Source organism: Harmonia axyridis, chromosome X (assembly GCF_914767665.1).
Source record: "Harmonia axyridis chromosome X, icHarAxyr1.1, whole genome shotgun sequence".
NCBI lineage: Eukaryota > Metazoa > Arthropoda > Insecta > Coleoptera > Coccinellidae > Harmonia > Harmonia axyridis.
The window spans coordinates 29,160,667-29,165,666 of record NC_059508.1 but is presented as its reverse complement, the minus strand read 5'-3'; the positions used below and the strand labels follow the sequence as shown (position 1 = coordinate 29,165,666).

Genomic DNA, 5,000 nt, shown 5'->3' with positions numbered 1-5,000 from the left:
TTATCTATTTCAGTTTCTTTAATGGTCAAATGTGATTATGGTGACATGTTTAGGAATAAAATTCATTCGAAGATTCATTTGCCACTTTTGTAAAATTTCTTTCTTTCAAATGATGTATAGATAAAAAATTATAAATTAAATAAATAAATTAAAATAGAGTATAGATAAAACTGATGCTCAACAGGATCTGCGACACTTACAACACTGAATATAATAAAAAGCTTAATAAATTATTTAATAAAATAACTATGTACACCTAGCTGGGCAGGTATCATCGAAAAGCTTGCAGTGTATCATCAGCTTCTGCGTTCTCGACGCTTATGGGCAGCGAACCGCCCGAGAGGACTTCATAAAGTCCTTCCAGACCATAATGCTGCCAATTATGGTCTGCGTGACCAAGGTCTTCATGTCCTGGTGGCTAAAACCCAAGACACTCGAGAGTGTCGAGTTCTCAACACACCAGGTCCCCCTAGCGCCAACAACTAAGGGGGCCACGACGATGATGGCTCCTGGGTGTCTGACGTTTAGAGCTTGAATTAAACGGGGCTCGCTATAAATGGCAACTTTATTTAGCGCAGCCACAGACAGGGGATTAGGCCCCTCCCAGGAAACCGTAGCGTCCACCACGACAATTCTCGACCCCATACGGAGCAACAGGTCGGGAATCTTTAAAGCTCCGTCTGTGCACCTAATTCTGGGCTCCACTTCCACCGTCCACCCCTTGCGTTCAGCAATCTTTCGGACCGTCTGGACCAAATGGTCATGTCGACGAATCCGGGTACGCAGCGAAAAAGGACACTTCTGTAACACATGCGACAGACTCTCGGTCCGCAAGCACCCCATCCTACACTGGCGTTCACCAGGCGGATTTGAAGGCACTCCACGGACCGGTAAAAGATTGCCCCGCAACTGGACGGCTCTGACGAAGTCAGCGCCAGACCAGTAAGGTGGGGAAAGAGAGTCATAGTTACTCCCGCCGTTTACCCGCGCTTTTTTGAATTTCTTCACGTTGACATTCAGAGCACTGGGCAGAAATCACATTGCGTCAACACCCGCTGGGGCCATCGCAATGCTTTGTTTTAATTAGACAGTCGGATTCTCCCAGTCCGTGCCAGTTCTGAGTTGATTGTTAGATGACGGCCGCAGAGATTACCCAGAGCACCCTTGCGAGCACTCACGGGGTCTCGAAGCTTGACGATTCCGCGGGAGGCCAAGACGCGGGACCGAGCTCGGATCAAACGTAACGCAAGCGAAACGCATCACCTCGCCCAGGCCCGGTACGTTAGCCGTGACCCACTTCCCCAACAAGCCCGACACGCCACAATCCTCAGAGCCAATCCTTATCCCGAAGTTACGGATCTAATTTGCCGACTTCCCTTACCTACATTATTCTATCGACTAGAGGCTCTTTACCTTGGAGACCAGCTGCGGATATGGGTACGAGCCGGCGCGACGCCTACACGTGGCCCTCTCCCGGATTTTCAAGGTCCGAGGAGAAGATCCGGACACCGCCGCAAATGCGGTGCTCTTCGCGTTCCAAACCATATCTCCCTGCTAGAGGATTCCATGGAACTCGAACGCTTATGCAGAAAAGAAAACTCTTCCCGGATCTCTCGACGGCGTCTCCGGGTCCTTTTGGGTTGCCCCGACGAACTCTCTTACGAGGGCCCGGTTTAATTTCGGTTCCGCTGCCGGGTTCCGGAATAGGAACCGGATTCCCTTTCGCCCGACGGGCGTGCGTCACGCGTCAAGATGCATAGCATTTCTGCCACCACTTATAAACACGATTAACAACGCCACATCAACATCGGCTTTCGCCTAGGGCTTAGGATCGACTGACTCGTGTGCAACGGCTGTTCACACGAAACCCTTCTCCACCTCAGCTCTCCAGGGCCTCGCTGGAGTATTTGCTACTACCACCAAGATCTGCACCGAAGGCGGCTCCAGACGGCCTCACGGCCAGCCCTTCTGCGCTCACCTCCGCGACCCTCCTACTCATCAGGGCTTCATGACCGCCCCGAAGGGCGACCGCACATGCCACTGACGGCCGAGTATAAGCACGACGCTTCAGCGCCATCCATTTTCAGGGCTAGTAACTTCGGCAGGTGAGTTGTTACACACTCCTTGGCGGATTCCGACTTCCATGGCCACCGTCCTGCTGTCTTAAGTTACCAACGCCTTTCATGGTATCCCATAAGCGTCGATTTAGGCGCTTTAACTCGGCGTTTGGTTCATCCCACAGCGCCAGTTCTGCTTACCAAAAATGGCCCACTTGGCACTCTGATCCGAAATCTCGCGGCTTCACATTCAAGCAAGCCGGAGATCTCACCCATTTAAAGTTTGAGAATAGGTTGAGGTCGTTTCGACCCCAATGCCTCTAATCATTCGCTTTACCGGATGAGACTCGTATGCAACGAGCGCCAGCTATCCTGAGGGAAACTTCGGAGGGAACCAGCTACTAGATGGTTCGATTAGTCTTTCGCCCCTATACCCAGTTCCGACGATCGATTTGCACGTCAGAATCGCTACGGACCTCCATCAGGGTTTCCCCTGACTTCGTCCTGACCAGGCATAGTTCACCATCTTTCGGGTCCCAGCGTGTACGCTCTTGGTGCGCCTCCTCTCGCAATGAGAATGAGGCGCCCCGGGAATGCGGGTCAGTCATGGAGACCGACCATCTTCCCTTAGTTCACATAAAGTGAACCGTTACTTTCATTGCGCCTTTAGGTTTAGTGATTCCCAATGACTCGCGCACACGCTAGACTCCTTGGTCCGTGTTTCAAGACGGGTCCTGAAAGTACCCAAAGCAATAGCGTCGCTGATCGGCGTTTCAAGAGGTCTGTCCAAGAACACCGCGGCGAACAGTCGCAAACGGACGGAATCGGCACTAGGTCCGATCGCCATCACAATTCACATACTTGCCACGGGCCGGACGCGAACTAAGTCGCGGCCTCCCGCCATCAGTAAACCGTCGAGCGAGCTGTTCGGAAACCCAGTGTCCGTAAACATCGGAAAATCCGAGCTCACGGGCTACACTCGAGACCGTAGAACAGCACCCAACGGATCGCGACGACCTACTAGGGGAGAAGTGCACGCGTCCGAAGCCGGAGATGAACCGAAGGGAACAGCCAACGCGAACGTCGCCGTTTCCACAGTCAGTAAATCCCAACAACAGGCGCGAATGAATCTCCCCATTCGACCTTTCGGGTTTCTCAGGTTTACCCCTGAACGGTTTCACGTACTCTTGAACTCTCTCTTCAAAGTTCTTTTCAACTTTCCCTCACGGTACTTGTTCGCTATCGGTCTCGTGGTTATATTTAGCCTTAGATGGAGTTTACCACCCACTTAGGGCTGCACTCTCAAGCAACCCGACTCTAAGAAGAGATCCTCTAGCAAGCCGCAGCGGTCGCTACGGGCCTGGCACCCTCTATGGGCGATGGCCCCATTCAAGATGGACTTGAACGCGCCGCGAACTCGCCAGATAATGGATCCTTCCAAACACCACATCTCCCGGCGACCGGTTACGATCGCGGGATTCAGTGCTGGGCTAATCCCTGTTCGCTCGCCGCTACTAAGGGAATCCTAGTTAGTTTCTTTTCCTCCGCTTAATAATATGCTTAAATTCAGCGGGTAGTCTCACCTGTCCTGAGGTCGTATGTTCAAATCATCGAAACGTTCCGAAACTAACCTTTGGCGGCTCATAAAATCACGTACCTTACGCGAGGGAGTTAGCCTACTCAAAGGCGTCTATTATCTCCTGCTCCGTATGGCGGATCATGCGAATCCAAGCAAAGTGCTTCGGTGTTTCGGGGGTGCGCTCATGAAAGCTCATCCGCAACGCGCGACAACTGGCACATTAAAGCGATCGGACGTCGTTCAGATTTCTCGGACACGACGATCGCATGTCTACAGTCATGGGCGCAGATCGAGCAATACCACGACACCACAATATATGCTTTCGCAATTCAAGACGGCGCGTTACGAAAACAACTCCTCATCATTCCAACACACGAGGCGTCGAAACGACAGAACGTTGATCGTCACGCGGCAAACCGTCCAACTCGCCCAAATGACCTTCGGTACAGGATCAACGTTAGACGACCTTTACGTCGTCACTTCGTCAAGCCATAACGTCTGGCCGGGCAGTCTTTGTAATGGAACCGACCCTCAGTCAGGAGTGGTCCGAGGACAGTGTCCGAGGACCGCAATGTGCGTTCGAAATGTCGATGTTCATGTGTCCTGCAGTTCGCATGTTGACGCGCAATTAGCTGCGTTCTTCATCGACCCACGAGCCAAGTGATCCACCGTTCAGGGTAATCTTTTATGTTCGATTTCTCGGTACTAGTCGCAATGGACTTTCCCTCGAAATACGAGACGCCAACTGCGAACCTCCTCGAGAATGACATTCCAATGACTGAGACGACCCACTGAAGGGTCAATACGTCAGTCGATCGGCGCAAAATCTTCGGTTCAACTAGTTTGCGTACTAATCTAGTGACAATTATCGTAAAAAATTCGGACGGAGACAAACGTCGCAGACAATCCCGAAAGAGCATAAAAACGCTAATGTAACGGGCGTCGCACAACGTCGACGTCTTCGTCCCTGGAATAGATCGTCCTACCGAAGTCCGTAGACAACGGTAACGACTGATCGATTTCGGGCGAGAATCTTTAAAACCTGCAGCCGGCTCCTCGTTCCGTGCCAAACACGAAACTTCGCCCAGCCACGAACGCGGCAATCCAAGCGCTTCGAATCCTTATTCCGAGCACATCACGAGACTTCGCCCAACTACGAACGTCAGCATAAGCAGCCGGCTCCTCGTTCCATCAAGGAACTTCGCCCAACCACAAACGCCGACATAAGCGGCCGGCTCCTCATTTTGCTCACAGTTTCCACAATTCTTGACCGATTTTCACAATTCAACCACTAATCGACTCAGGGCACTCTTACACATACACAACGTCACTTTTCCCAACCCAAAACCCCCGCGAACCACCCT

The 5,000-nt window shown here is 51.9% G+C and overlaps 1 non-coding gene and 1 pseudogene across 1 annotated transcript; both read right to left on the bottom strand.

Moving 5' to 3' along the window:
* LOC123688112 overlaps positions 1–3,654 on the bottom strand; it is a 5,606-nt pseudogene extending 1,952 nt beyond the window's left edge.
* A 507-nt stretch (positions 3,655–4,161) lies between these two features.
* On the bottom strand, positions 4,162–4,316 carry LOC123688489. Its single transcript, XR_006750005.1, has one exon. It is a non-coding gene; the product is annotated as a 5.8S ribosomal RNA (ribosomal RNA).
* Positions 4,317–5,000: the final 684 nt, after the last annotated feature.